Genomic DNA, 16,178 nt, shown 5'->3' with positions numbered 1-16,178 from the left:
ATTTCTCTTAAGGTCAATTTTTCTTCTAGGATTAACTAAGTAATCTGGTATTTCTCTTAAGGTCATTTTTTCTTCTAGGATTAACTAAGTAATCTGGTGTTATCTTACGGGGTTATAAAAGAGAATTATTGGGAGGGACAGTGAGAGTAGAAGGAGGGGAAGACCAACAATAATAATAATAATAATAATAATAATAATAATAATAATGATGACAGTAGCAAATGAGGAATGGTGGCGTGGAGAGAGAGAGAGAGAGAGAGAGGGGGGGGGTGGCATTAAAAGGTAGTGTGGCCGAATGAGGGTGAAGTGGGGGAGGTGAGGGGAATGTAAGGAAAACAGGGATTAAAATGGGAAGGAAGGAAGGAAGGAAGGAAGGAAGGAAGGAAGGATGGAAGGAAGGAAGGAAGGAAGGAAGGAAGGATGGAAGGAAGGAAGGAAGGAAGGAAGGAAGGAAGGATGGAAGGAAGGAAGGAAGGAAGGATGGAAGGAAGGAAGGAAGGAAGGAAGGAAGGAAGGAAGGAAATCGTGCAGGGGAGGGAAGGATGCGGGGTTAGTGAGGATGGAGTGAGAGGGTGGGGGTGGAGGTAACGGAGTGGGAGAAGAAGGAGGGAAGAGAGATAGTGAGCGGGAAGAAAGAGAGCGAGGGGTGAAAAAAAAAGGCAAGAGAAGGGAGGAAAGGTAGGGAAAAGGGTAGAAGAGGCATGAGCCGGGGAAGAGAGGATGGGGGGGGAGGGGTAAGGGAGGTGATGGGAAAGGGGAAGGGGGAGAGAAGAGGTAGGGAAGAGCGAAATAAGAATGTGTAAGAAGGTGAGGAGGAAAGGAAGGTGAGGAGGAAAGGAAGGTGAGGAGGAAAAGAGGGCAATGAGAGAAAGTGGGAAATGAGACAGGAAGGGATGTAAAGGAGAGAAAAGGGAGAGAGTGGGAAGTAAAGGAGAGAAAACAGAAGGAGGGGAGGGAGAGGGAGGGAAAATGAGAGAGGGTGTAAGAGGGGGACAAGAGAAAAAGGTGAGGGATAGAGAGGGAAGGAGAGCGAGAGAGAGGTGGAGGGAAAATGAGTGGGGGTGGTGTAGGAGGGGGATGAGAAAGGGATGAGAGAGAAGAGAAGGGAAGGGAGGGGGAGGGAAAATAAGTGGGGGTGGTGTAGGAGGGGTGAGAGGGAAGGGATGGGGAGAGAGGGGAGGGAAAATGAGTGGGGGTGGTGTAGGAGGGGTGAGAGGGAAGGGAAGGGGAGAGAGGGGAGACGGAAAATGAGTGGGGGTGGTGCAGGAGGGGTGAGAGGGAAGAGAGGGGGAGTGAAGGGGGGGGCAGGGCAATAAAGTGTTGTGTGGGAGTTGACCTCGTCGGCTCCCGTGCTGGGCCAAAGGTCAAGGGGCCACGCGCACACGTACACACGCAAAAAACAGCTACACATATACTTTACATAAATACATACATAACCTACATACATACATACATAACAAAACACACACAAACACACACACACAGGTCCGTATCATGCAAATACACACATACACACACATACCGGCATAAAACACACACTACACACCAGGTATCGTACATATAAACAAGCAAACTACACGGCACTTACACACACACACACACACACACACACACACACACACACATGCAATCCCTGCGCACACGCCTACACACAAACACACGCAGTTCACGACACAAACTCGCACACACCCACATGCACATTGTTCAATACGTACACACATACACACCCACAACTCAATCCCACAAAAATCCTACACACAAACCAATACCACAAAAGCACAGGGAGGGAGAGAGAGAGAGAGAGAGAGAGAAACTATACCATTTCCACTCTAACTTGGCCTAAAATTATTATCTCCATCTAAAATCCTCAGCTACGGTATAAGATTAACACTAGAAAATGATGCTAATCACGAAGAAGTGCTATGTGAAGAATGTAGTGCCATAGTATTCTTATAAAATTTACTTCCTAATTTCTAACACAATCGTCGGGTATGGAAACTCCCTAGCACCTCCTCCTTAGCGATTTATTTATGGATAAGGGTGTTATACAATCGCTTAGGAAAAGGTGTTAGATTTATGAAACACATAAGAGGGCGATAAGGTGTATTATGCAAAATAAATCGCTTAGGAATAGGTGTTAGATTTAAGAAACACAGAATATGACAGTACGGTGTAATAGGCAAAATAAATCGCTTAGAAAAAGGTGTTTGATTTATGAAACACAGAATAAGGCAGTAAGGTGTAATAAGCAAAATAAATCGCTTAGGAAAAGGTATTTGAGATATGAAACACCGAGTAAGGCTGTAAGGTGTAATAAGCAAAATAAATCGCTTTGGAAAAGGTGTTAGGGAGCTTCCTTAACCGACAGTGGCTACAACAAAACACAGGCGTAAATGTCTGTATATAATTCATTTAATAATCCCTATTTTGTTTACGTAATTTATCTTGGAAATAAAGACAAAGTACATGAAAGAGTAAGATATAGTACAAAAAATAAATCGCTGAGGAACACGTACAAGGAACACATACGAAAAATAAATCGCTGAGGAACAAGTGCAAGGGAGCATTCTGAACCGACGACATAGTACTGAAGAGGCACCTATCATAACTACCCATTTATCTATCTACCTGACTAACCATCTATCTATCTATCTACCCTTCTATCTATATGCTTCATCTTTCCTTTATTTATCTGCATATATCAACAACTCTCTCTCTCTCTCTCTCTCTCTCCACCTTAATTAACAGGAGGAGACACCTGCAATCGTCAGAGGGAGAGTGGCCACTGCTTCCACGCCAAACAGAGTGACAACCTATGACACTTTCTGACACCTGAACTCTACCAACACTGCCACCACCACTTGCCACCAATGCCCACCACTGTAACCATTCTGACACCAACACCCTTATTTCTGACACCATATATTGTTCATCTGGATCCAGCACCACCATCATGACACCACTTCATACTCCTGTTTAATAGCTGACACCACACCCTACCACCACTGTCACCACAACTACCCTACTAACACCACTACTGGGGCCTTCTAACACCACTTGACACCCCACTGAGATCTGCTATTACATTATCACCACTGTCACCACCATTCTGACACCCTACTACCACCACTGCCACCATTCTGACACCCTACCACCACCACTGCCACCATTCTGACACCCGACCACCACTGCCACCATTCTGACACCCTACCACTACTGCCACCACCACTACCACCATTCTGACACCAAAACTCTTGACACTTGAACCCTCTAAGCTGACACCTCCAACGCACTATACTCTTCCTACTCTGACTTGATCTATAATTGCCGCCTCTCCATCCTGAAAGCTCAATTGTAACATTAACTGTAGAATATGATGCTAGTCACGAAGAGGTGCTATGGGAAGGATGCAGAGCTGTAGTATTGTCTTATTCTGCTACTGAGCAACGTGAGGCTACAAATGACGAATACCTGGAGCAACTTGAGGTGAAAATACTATACCAGAGTAGTATATTCACTTTAATCTGGGCCAAACTTTCATCCCTACTCAGTAACAAACCCATATGCTATTAAATGACATTCTCTCACACACTAATGAGAGAGAGAGAGAGAGAGAGAGAGAGAGAGAGAGAGAGAGAGAGAGAGAGAAGTAGGTCAAGAAGGGCCATATCCGTGAATGATGGGAAGAGGGTGGAGGGGAAGGGAGGGTAGGAGAAGACGGAAGAATTGGAAGGGGAGAAGGGGGGAGTGGAAGGAAGAATTTGGTAAGAGGGGAAGAGGGGGGGAAGGGGAGGGGGAGAGGAGGGACGCATGGAGAGAAGGTGGAGGGGAAGAGAAAGAGAATGGAGAGTGAGAAGGGGAGGGAAGAAGGAAAGGGGAGGAGAGGGAAGGAGAGAAGGTGGAGGGAAAAAGGAGGAAAGAGAGGAGCGAAGGGAAAGAAATGGGGGGAGGGGAGAGGACAAAAAAAGAGGGGAAGAGAAGGGAGAAAGGGGGAAGGGAGGGGTGAGGCTGGAGGGGAAGAAGAGAGAACGGAAGAGGAAGAGAAGGCGAGAGGAGGGAGGAAGGGTTGAGACAGAGAAGGAGAGAGAGAGTGGGGAGGGGAGAGAAGAGGGAGGAGACGGGGAGAAGACGAACAGATGTGGACAGGAAGCATAAGAAGCAAAATTGGTACGGAAGAGAGGAAGAGGGAAGGGAGGGAAGATGAGAGGAGGGTAAAGAGGAAGAAACGAAGGAGAAGGGAGGGGAGAAAGGAAGAGACGGACGGGAGGAGGAGGGGACGGGGGATGGAGAGAGAGAGAGAGAGAGAGAGAGACGGGGGGGGGAGGGGAGGCAATTGCAATCCCTCCTAGTAACTCCTCAGTCCTAATTGCTATGGTGCCCTGCTTTCCTGATTCCTGCCCCCCCCTCTCTCTCTCTCTCTCCCTCCCCCCCTCTCTCTCTCTCCATTTAACTATCTATCTATAAGTCCTTTTCATTGCACTTCTTCGTGACTAGCATTATAATTTATCAATCTATTCTTCCATCCCCGAACTGAAGATCGAGAGGATAATTTTTAGCCAAGAGAGAGAGAGAAAGGGGCAGGAGTGTGGAGGGTAGAGCAGGCGAAGGAGAGAGAGAGAGAGAGAGAGAGAGAGGGGGGGGGTGAAGGCAACAGCGGCTGGGATTTACAGGGAAAACAGTATGAAGGGTTGCTATTGATTCCACACACACACACACACACACACACACGACATTCCTATCCTCCCACTTCTCATACACACACAGATACACTCACACACACACACAGTTTATACAGGCGCACTAACACACACCATTGTACATTCTCTCTCTCACACACATACACACACACACACACACTTCCCCTTTCATATATACGTATTCCCAATTCCCTTGCACCACCTTCGACAATCTCTCTCTCTCTCTCTCTCAATAAGCATGAATCTTGAAAACAACTGTAAACTACCAGGAACTCCTGAAATCACCATTAATCTCTCTCTCTCTCTCTCTCCCTCCTTCTCCCTCCCTCTCTCTCTCTCAATTGGTATTCTACCCTTATAATTCATTCTATTACTGATAAACAGGACCATCTAATTACAACTGTAGATTGCTCTCTCTCTCTCTGATATTCTCGTCTTGAACTTATGTTAATATTTTTTTCCTATTTAGGCCAACCCATATACTTAAAACCAAATTTCTCTCTCTCTCAGGTTTATCTTTTGACTCTCTCTCTTTCTCTCTCTCTCTGTTTCATCTTGTCGCGTTCTCTCTCTCCCTCTCTTTCTCTCTCTCTCTCTCATATTTTTTTTACCCAGCTCTTGGTATTTCGTGTAGTTTCGCAATCTTTGTTAATCTCTCTCTCTCTCTCTCTCTCTCTCTCTCTCTATCTATCTATCTATTTATCTATCTGCTCACCAGTACCAATTGCCAATATCTCCCTTGTTCATTATCCTTGGCTAAACACAAGACAATTTCACAGCCTTTCTACCTCCTCACACACACACACACACACACACACACACACACACACACACACACACACACACACACACACACACACACGTTAAAATCTCCAAATCTTTCTCCACTTCCCCCTCACGTACACCATCGCCCCCTCCCCCCCCTTCTCTCTCCCTCCCTTCCCCTCCTATCCCAACCACTCCAAATAACCCCCCCCCTCTCTCTCCCTCCCTGCCCCTCCTATCCCAACCACTCCAAATAACCCCCCCCTCTCTCTCTCTCTCTCTCTCTCTCTAACCCCCAAACTATTTTCTGAGCAACCTACATGTACACTACCACAAACCTCACCACAGCAGAGAGAAGAGTAGAGAAAAGAGAGGAAAGGAGAGAAGAGGAGAGGAGAGGAAGATGCAGAAGAATAAGGAATGGGAAGAGACTGGAAGGGAAGAGAAGCGAGGAGAGACTGAGAAGGAGAGGAGGAGGGGGAGAAGAAAGGAATATAAAACACACACACACACACACACACACACACACACACACACACACAGAATAGAGGAAAACGCAAGCATAAGTCAAGAAAGGAAACTAAGGAAAAGAGAAAAGTATGGGAGGAAGGAGAGGAAAGCAGAAGTGTGATGTGTAGAGTAAATGGGAAGGTGGGTAACAGGGAGTAAGAGAGAGAAAATGAGAAGAAAACATAGGAGAAGGGCGACAGAGTGGAAAAAATAAGGAGGTAGAGAGGAGATGATAAGGGATGACACAGAGAGAAGGGAAAGGGAATGCAGAAGAATGAAATATAGAGAGAAAAGTAGAGAGGAGGACATAGAGAGAAGACAGGGAGGAAAAAAGAGAAGAGAGCAATGAGATGAATGAGAAATATATAAAGAGATATGAAGAGAGGAGAAAGAGAGGAGAGGAAAGGACTGGAGAGGAAGTAGAGTAGTAGTGACAGTATCGACCACTACCGGTACCGTACCTTCTACTCTCTCTCTCTCCTGAAACTATTTCCTCCTCTAATCTTCCTTCCTCCTTCAAGATTTTTCCTCTCTCATATCTCCTCTCTTCCTCCCTCCCCTAATCTATTCCCTCCCTTCTACCCCCCTCCTCTCTCTACCCTTCTCCTCCCTCCCTAATCTTTTACCTCCCTCAATTCCCAGATCTCTTCCCCTCCTCTCTCCCCAAATATCTCCCTCTCCTCGCTCGCCTAATCTTTTCCTCTCCTCCTTTCTTTCCTTCCATCCCTCTCTCTCCTTATTTCCAGAATGCCTCCTCGTTTCCCTCCCTCCCCTATTTCAGCACTTTCCTTCACCTCTTCCCTTTTTCCAGGGCTCCCTTCCCTCTCCAAATCTCTCCTTTCCTCCCGTTATCATTACTGACGAAAATGAAAGCCAGAGTTCATGGGCTAACGGGTGCTACACCTTGCCCAAGGGTGACCCGGGACTATGCAGGCCAGGGGCGACCATCTCCCCTGAGCCGCACACATCACACGGCCACATACCCATAGACTGAAGGGAAAATTTGACTAGTAACCAAGGATACGCTCCGGTGACATACCCGATAATGGACTGGTAACATGGAACCGAGATGCAGAGGCAGTGGAATGTATAACGAAATATCTTCCATGATTCTCAACATGACCAGAAACACAGGCACACTCCAATTCTAAATAAAAAAAACAATAACTAACCGTAAAAACAATATAATAATAATAATAATAATAATAATAATAATAATAATAATAATAATAGCGTTAGTGTCGTTTTTATTATCTCTTCAGTCTTACACATTTTAGTTTTATATTTAACAGAATTTCTTTTCTCTTTCTCACACCATTCCCCCCCCCTCTCTCTCATTAACTCCTGCTCTTTATTACACCATATTTCTCTCTCTTTCTCCCTCCCTCCCTCTCTCTCTTTCTCTCTCTCTCTAATTAGCTCCACCTCCTTATGATGTTAGGATGGTCGCCTTTGTTGGATGATAAGTACCTCCACCCGTCTCTCTCTCTCTCTCTCTCTCTCTCTCTCTCTCTCTCTCAGCATCTTCACCCTTCTCACACACCTCAATACTTTTAGTCATCAATTACTTCTCTTATTATGCGTCCGACTTCTGGACATAGATTTTAACAGCCCTTTCCCTGAGTCACGGCTGTCTTTGTAAGTATCATACACCTCCACAGGCAGATGCACAGAGACAGAGAAAAAGATAAGAGAAAAAGAGGTAGAGGGAAAGAGATAAGTAGAGGCCGATTAGGAGAGATAAAAAGAGGTAAGGAAAACGATAAAGACAGAAAAATATTGATGTACAGACAGATAAATATAATATACACACATTAGCACTCTCTCTCTCACACACACACATACACATACACACACACACACACGGTTGCTAGGCGCCTCGCACTACCTTTTATGTAAGTATTCACACACACACACACACACACACACACACACACACACACACACACACACACACACACACACACAGAACGTGTGCGTTACGTAACCTGACACGTTCACTCATACCGATCTACATATATGGAGTTATACCGCACGTACGTACACACACGAGAGAGAGAGAGAGAGAGAGAGAGAGAGAGAGAGAGAGAGAGAGACTGTGTGATGGGCCTGAACTCCTACGCTCCTACTCCTGAACAAATTACTTCAGCATATGCACGAAATCACTGAAAAAATAAATCGCTATGTAAGAGGAATTAGGGAACTTCCTTAACGAACAAGGATACGAACCCAAGACACCAAAAGCACACATATATAAAGGTAAAACTGACTCCTATGAACTGAAACATACTTAACATATTCACGTATACCCAAATCACAAACTCACACAGTATACTTAAGTGAATTCAGTCTTTAAGTGAACCAGGGTAAACTTAACACATTAGCCCCTCTCCCATATATACAGACTCCCCTCAATAAACACTAATTAGGTATACTAGATTATATATTGTAAACTCAATAGAGAATGGTCTACTTCTCTCTTAGCTTTATCATTCCTTCCTACCTTGTGTAAAGAAAGCAAAAAAGAATACACACACACACACACACACACACACACACACACACACACACAGCTGAGGAGTCGAGTACACTCTCCCCTCTTCCCCCCTCCCCCTCCTCTTCCCTCTAACCCCTATCCTCCTTTTCCCCCCTCCCCCTCCAGATCTCTCTTTTTCCCCCCCTCCCCTTCCCTCCATCCCTCCCTCTCTTCCCTCCTCTACCCTCTCTCTCCCCCTCTATCCCCTACCCCCTTTCCCTCACCCTTCCCCTACCGCTCCCTCCACATCTCACCCTACACTCTTTTTTCCTCCCTCCACCATCCTAAGCTCCCCCCCCCTCTCTTTCTCTCTCACCCATATCCTCTCTTTTTCCCTCCCCCCCTCTCTTTCCCTCCCCCTCCCCTCCCTCCCCAATGGTAGGCGAGGATCTAGTATTGAACGTGTCTGAGGAGGAGGCACCACCAACCTAGTCTGACCTTGGCCCTTCTCTCTCTCTCTCTCTCTCTCCCCTTCACCCACCCCCTTCTCTCTTTCATAAATGTTCACCCACTCAAACCTTTTTGTTGCTATTTCCCTTACTTTTACTCCCTCTCTCTCTCTCTCTCTCCAGCCTTTGCGTTGCTCTTATCCTGCCTCTCAGTCCTAACCCTAACTTACTCTCAACCCCCTCCACACTCTCTCTCAATCTCACTCTTTCTCTCTCTCTCCCTCTCACTCCAAGCCTTTACACTCTCCTCTCCCTACCTTTAATTACAACCATTTCTTCCTCCTTCATTCCTTCCTTAAGTCCTTCTCCTTCCCTCTTTCCTTCATTTCCCTCCTTCCATCCACCTTCAGTCATTCAATCCTTTCTATCCTTTCTCCCTTACGACTTTCCTCCCTCCCCTCTCTTCTTTCTCTTTTCCCTCCTTCCTTAATCAGCCCCTCCCTTCCCTCCCCTCTTCCTCCTCCGCTGATTCAATCATTCCTACCCTTTATCTTTTATAACAATCCCCTCTCCCTACTCCCCCTCTCTCCTTCCTTCCTGCCTCCCTCCCTATCTACCCTTCCTTCCTCCATACCGACCCATCCATCCGCCCTTCCTTCCTTCTCATATCACCCTTCCCCCCCTGTCCTCCTCCTTCCCTCATTCATTCAACCCTTCCAAGTCTATGACAATCCTTGCTTCCTCTTTCCTCCCTCCCTATCTTTCCTTTTTCCCTTCTCCCCCCCCCCTCCATTCCTTCCCTCCTTCCTTTATCAGCCCCTTCCCCCCTCTTCTCCTTCTTCCCCGCCAGAGGTCACCAACAACATCATTTGTCACCTCGCCTAGCCTCTCCCCTTACCACCAACCTCTTTGTGTGTGTGTGTGTGTGTGTGTGTGTGTGTGTGTGTGTGTGTGTGTGTGTGTGTGTGTGTGTAAATTGTCATGCTAGGTTTTATGTGGGAATCTATGTACGTGTTTGTCTCTAAGTGCAGACATTCTATGATCTCTTACGGTCAAGAGGCTGCCTGTCACTTCCTCCCCTACCAATACGTAAAAATCAGAGACAAAATTAACCCTTCACGGATGGGTCAACTCTAGCCATCTATTTTATTCAAGTTAACTCAGGTGAGGCTAACAAACCAGTCTAAGAGATATTACTGGGACTATTAACTCTCTCATGGTCGGTACTCAATCGCAGCTAACACCAGACCGTTTGCCTCTTGTCACGCATTCGAAGCTTCACGAGCCAGACCGCCAGCCTAGGAGAAATTTTTACCCTACTCGGACACCTAGTTTGATACTCTCTAGGGTCTCAGAGGCTTCAAGACAATAGGCAGCTACTCAAATCCCACGCATTCTCGTCAGTAACTCATGACGGATTGCCTCCAGTCGTGTTTGAAGCTTAACGACCAAGTTCACGACCCAGCCTAACATGAAGAGGGTTCAGACACTGCTCAGGGAACTATTTTGAAGCTCTTCTGGGTATCTGAGGCTTCAACCATGTCAACAAGCGAATCATTCTCGCCAGTAGCTCTTCGGGATTTAAGTGTGAAGGACTGTTACTCTCCAGACTCTTCTCCCTCTGTGTCTGTGTGTTGTGGCTGGATCTCCCTTCATGGACGTCGTCTGACTGGATGCTGGCGGCAGTAATGGGTAAGTTTATATCATTTTCATCACCTCTCAATGCCCTCTTCTCATATCCTTTTCTTCTGTATCTGTGTAACCTTACGTCACTTCTTTCTCATTCCTTTACCTCTTCCATCTGCCGGTCTGGATAAGCTTACGTCTTTTTATTCTCTCTATGCCTTCTTATATCACTTTCTTCTGCATCTGTGTAAGCTTGGTCATTTCCAGCTCTTTTCTTTACCTCTTCCATCTGCCGGTCTGGATAAGCTTACGTCTTTTTATTCTCTCTATGCCTTCTTATATCGCTTTCTTCTGCATCTGTGTAAGCTTGGTCATTTCCATCTCTTTTCTTTACCTCTTCCATCTGCCAGTCTGAATAAGCTTACGTCACTTTCATTTCACTGTTTCCCTCATTATATCTTCCATCTACCAAAATGGATAAGCTTACGTCATTTTCATAACTTTTTTCCTCTTTTTCTATTATCTCTTATGTTCTACCAATCCGGACAAGGTTACGTCATTTTCTTCTATGTCAGAGGTGTCAAACTGGTGGCCCTCGAAGAAGAAAAGAATGGCCTGCGATGACTAAAGAAGAAATGAGAAATAACAAACGAAAAATCCCATAAATCATATAATCAAGTGAGCAAATATTACAGCACTGTTAGGAAATATTTATTGATAATTTGACTGATAAAAATACCATTTGAATAATTTATTGGTGAAGAAGTGTCACGAAGCTTTTATGTAAATATTATCAATAACTTGAAGCAGAAGCCGATGCCACTACAAGGGTTCGAAGGCGTAAAGAACTTCTCCGAACGTTTGAATAGGCTGCGGCTTTGCTGTATCATATATTATACCTGTATTATTTTCATTCTACAAGTGTCCAATATTATATTGCAAATTTAAAATTTGGATGCATTTTAAAGCAATAATGTATAGTACAGCGTGCAAATGCAGTTCACTAATCTGATGGTAATCAGGAAGCAGTATTTCCTATTTTGCTAAATTCGGACGAAGTGCAAAATGTAAACAAGCTGGTCCGGGCTGCCAGGGACACACGTACCACAATTCTCAGTGGGTTGGTGCTTGCTTAACAGGTATTAATCCCATTGTTTCTACACATATTTGAAGTCAGTGGTTACTGTCGTTTACAGTGAATGGGAATAAAAGTGGCTGGAGAGAGTAGTCACCAGCTGAAATTAATATGGGGTGTTGATGGAGGGATGGGGTGGAGAGGTATATGAGAGAGGGGGGTGTGAGTTGGGAGCAGGGCAGTGAAATGGCGGGGGACAGGGCGACTTGGAGGCGATTTGTTTGTGGCCACCCCAAACGGGATTGAGGCGTCTGGCAATAGATAGATAGATAGATAGATAGATAGACAGCATGTCAAAAAATTACGTGTAATAAAACCATTAGGTATACTTGTCCCTCAGACCATCAACACAACTAAGTGTAGCCCTTGGGAAGGACTGAGTTTGACGCCACTGGAATAGACAGATATAAATATAGATACTCATTTTCATATTGGTGATGGATACAGATTAGGTAATAACTGTTTAATTTACAATAATTTTCTTTTATATTTATTTAAAATTTATCTTTTTGTTACGATCACAAGTCAGTCCGATCCTAAATCCAACAACTCAAAATATTTACAGTACGTACAAACACACACACACACACACACACACACACACACACACACACACACACACACACAAACCAGATCCCCCAAAAAACCACGCAGGAAGTCGTCATCCACGGAATGTCCTACGTTATTACACACACACACACACACACACACACACACACACACTTATCAAGAACAGGAAGCAGCGTCTGAAAATAAGCTTTATGACCTATACTGGGAGTGCCGTAGGAGTGAAGTTAGTGCCATGACGGAGGTCTGAATGGGCCTTATAGCAGTATTACGGTTTGCCTGGTGTCTATAATTCTCTCTCTCTCTCTCTCTCTCAATTTGCGAATGCCTATATCTAAGACGTGGGTATTGCAAAGTACCTATTGAAATATGGCGTGTCGTTACCTAAGGCTTTCAGTATTGATCAGCTTCCTGTATCATTAATCCCTTTACCTATAAGGACCCATCCATGTGCAGTATTATTATTATTATTATTATTATTATGACCTGAGAGAGCCCTAACCCTATGCAGCTCAGGTCATGGCTAAGGGTTGTCAGACTGGTGGCTTGAAAATGACTAGTAACCAAGGAGACTCATTAATACCTCAAAATTAAGGTTCACCGAATTTCACGCAACCACGACTTAATATTGAGGCTGTTAGTGATCCAGTCCCGTCAGATGAAAAGAATCGTATTGTAGGAAAGGATACACTAAGAAATGCCTCATCGTCTTGAAGGAGTTAAATATATACCTCTTCTGAATTCCTTTTCCCCTCTCCCCCTCCCACACTTCCTCTCTCCATTATTATACCTTGTCCCTCCACCTTCCCTGTCTATTTTTAGCTTCTGTCTCTTCCATTCCCTCCCTTCACTCTCTTCCTCTCCATCTTCTTTCCCACAAGTAAAATCTACCCTTCCTTTCCCTTCTCTTTCATTCCTCTTTTCCTTCCCTCTTCCTCCCCACCTTCTCACCATCCTCCCCGTTAAATTGTCTTCATTCTTCCTTATTCCCTCTTCTTTCTTTCCTTTCCAATCTTTCTTCTTTCTTTCTCTTGCTTTCTTCACTTCCTATTCTAGTTTCCATTCCCCATATTCTCACCCACTTTCCTATTTCCCTTCCCTATTCTCTTTCCTTCCCACTTCATCATCCCTCCTTTCCCTCCTCCTCCTCTCTTCCTCCTGCCTCCCCTCCCCCCTCACTTCACCTCACCGCCTCATTAGCTATCCCTTCTCCTCTCTCCTCCCCTTCCCTCCTTCCATCCTTTCTTCCCCTCCTTCCTTCCCTCCATTTACAACACATTCTCCACTTCCTTCTCTTCTTTTCCCTTCCCCCCTTTCCCCTCTCCTTCATTCCATTCATTCTTTCCCTCCGTTTCCTACATTTCCACTTCCTTCTCTTCCTCTCATGCTCACTCCTAATCCCTCCCTCCCTTCCTTCGCTTCGACGTACTATAAAAAAAATAATTATACCTGAGTGTTGATGTGGCTTGGCTGGGAATGTTTGTTGACACACACACACACACACACACACACACACACACACACGAGAGAGAGAGAGAGAGAGAGAGAGAGAGCGCACCCAAGCGAACACCTCTCCCTCTCTCTACCTCACCTTCCCCTCCTCCACCCAGCGCTACTTTCTGTCTAGACACAAGCCACGCCCCCATGCTCTCTCTCTCTCTCTCTCTCTCTCTCTCTCTCTCTCTCTCTCTCTCTCTCTCTCTCTCTCTCTCTCTCTCCATATCAATATATCTATCTACCAGATTTCGCCCATAATCCTTCAATACTATCAATCTCTATCTATCCATCCATTTATCTATCTACCTACCTAATTATGTTTCACCTATATTGGAGAGAGAGAGAGAGAGAGAGAGAGAGAGAGAGAGAATGGGGTTGTAATGAGCATTCTTCGTGACTAACTCCAAATCTCTCTCTCTCTCTGATTGCTAAAATTAGGCATTACTATGACTGGTTAGATTAGCTTCTATTTATAGCACCAATGAATGTCTAGACGGAAGCTCGCTCTCTCTCTCTCTCCAACACCTTACACCCCTCTCACACACCAATTGATCTGATCCTCTCTCTCACTCCTACCCCCCCTCCCCCTCCCTATCTATCTATCTACCTACCTGTCTATCTATCCATATGTTTGTCTATATGTGACTTCTTTATGATTTCTTCCTCTTCACTTTATCTATCTATTTATCTATCTTTTATAACCCCACCTTCATCACCTGACCTTAAACCTTTCTTGACCCATTACCTTTGACCTTCACCTCTCCTCCTCCTCCTCTTCTATTTTCTCTCCATCCCTCTCTGACCTATAACTGACATGACCTTGGTAAATCATCATCATCATCGCATCTTTGCATTCACAGTGTAACACTTATTATTACTACCACTACTACTATCACCATCATCACCTCCATTCCTTCAATCCTACCAAACCTACTCCTATCTTCAATGCACAATCTGTTCATCCTAATCTCATTCAATTAACCCCATACTTGTCTCCCTCTATCTGAATATCCTCTCCATCATCATCAGTATTCCCTATCTAGTACTTTATTTCTCTAAATCACCACCAGCAATAGCATCATTATTATCTAAAGTGTTCTGTCTCTAAAATTCTTACTCAAACTCAACCACCACCACCACCACCACAACAACAACATTTTACTTCGCTTGTAAAACCTGTCTCTTCGCCGCACTGTTGCATCTTCATCTCTTTTTCATCGCTATTTCAATGGTCACTACTCCCTCGGAACTATCTGCTTGCATCCCTCCACCACCACAGTGGGCGCGTAGCACCCGTCTAGCAACAAACTCTCATCCCTTATCTGTCCAACTCCTTAATGCAAGAGTTAACCGTTACTCCCAGTCCTTCATGTATGCAACAGGTCAACTCTGGAACTGTCTCCCTCTGTCTGTATTTCCTCTGATCTCCAGTCTTTCAAACGCAGTGTCCACGCATCTCGAAGTGAACGGCTCTTGCATATGGCTCTGTTATCTAATTTGTCTTTGTTTTTTTTCTTGGGGGGAACAATCTGCAGGCTCCTGGCCTTTGGTTCCTTCTTCCTTGCATAAAAAAAAAAAAAACTGCCACCACCAGCACTCCTCTATATATTTTTTTTTTTTTTATGCGAGGAAGAAGGAACCAAAGGCCATGAGCCCGCAGTAACAGTTCCCTCCAAGAGAAAAACAAAATACAATAGAGAGCCAAATTCAAGATCCGATCATTTTGAGATGCCTGGACACACTGCGTTTGAAAGCCTGGAGATCATAGGCAGCAGGAAATACAGACAGAGGGAGACAGTTCCAGAGCTGACCTGTTGCATAAATGAAAGACTGGGAATAACGGTTAACTCTTGCATTAGAGAGTTGGACAGAAAAGGGATGAGAGTTTGCTGCCAGACGGGTGCTACGCGTCCGTCGTAGAGGTGGAGGAATGCAAGCAGACAGTTCAGAGGAGCAGTGACCATTAAAGTAGCGATAGAAAAGAGATAAAGATGCAACAGAGCGGCAATTAGCAAAATGGCACCTTTCTTATGTCTAGCAATGAAAGGCTACGAAAAATTTATTTGCAAAATACTATTACACATCACTCAACATATAAAAGAATAATATTTTCTTAACCATTTATGAGGGAATGGGAAATATGGAAGGCAGAACACCAAAATGGAAGAGGAGTGAACGGTAACTTTTGCTCGTGCCAGTAAGTTTGCCCCCCCCCCTCCCTCTCTCTCTCTCTCTCTCTCCCCTCCCTATCCCTAAGTGCATTCATGGTTGATCTTAGCTTGTTGAAGTTGTACAGACCCCACACTGCCACCACCATTCCCATTACCACCACCATCATTACCACCACCACCACCACCACAAGCTGTTTCTAAATCTATCTATTTACCTAACTCGAACTCCTGTCTGTTTATATAATACCACGTTCAAGAAATAGTCTAAAAAATTCATATCATCAT

The 16,178-nt window shown here is 44.8% G+C and overlaps 1 protein-coding gene across 1 annotated transcript in view; it reads right to left on the bottom strand.

The window, feature by feature from the left end:
- Positions 1-16,178, bottom strand: part of Syx1A (Syntaxin 1A) — a 102,091-nt gene that overhangs the window by 58,629 nt on the left and 27,284 nt on the right. The gene's annotated exons all lie outside the window — the stretch shown is intronic.

This window comes from Coenobita brevimanus, chromosome 11, assembly GCF_032717465.1.
Source record: "Coenobita brevimanus isolate Jiangsu-jjx chromosome 11, ASM3271746v2, whole genome shotgun sequence".
In the NCBI taxonomy this organism is placed as follows: Eukaryota; Metazoa; Arthropoda; class Malacostraca; order Decapoda; family Coenobitidae; genus Coenobita; species Coenobita brevimanus.
Note: the sequence above shows the minus strand (reverse complement) of the source record. Positions and strands in the feature narration are given on the sequence as shown.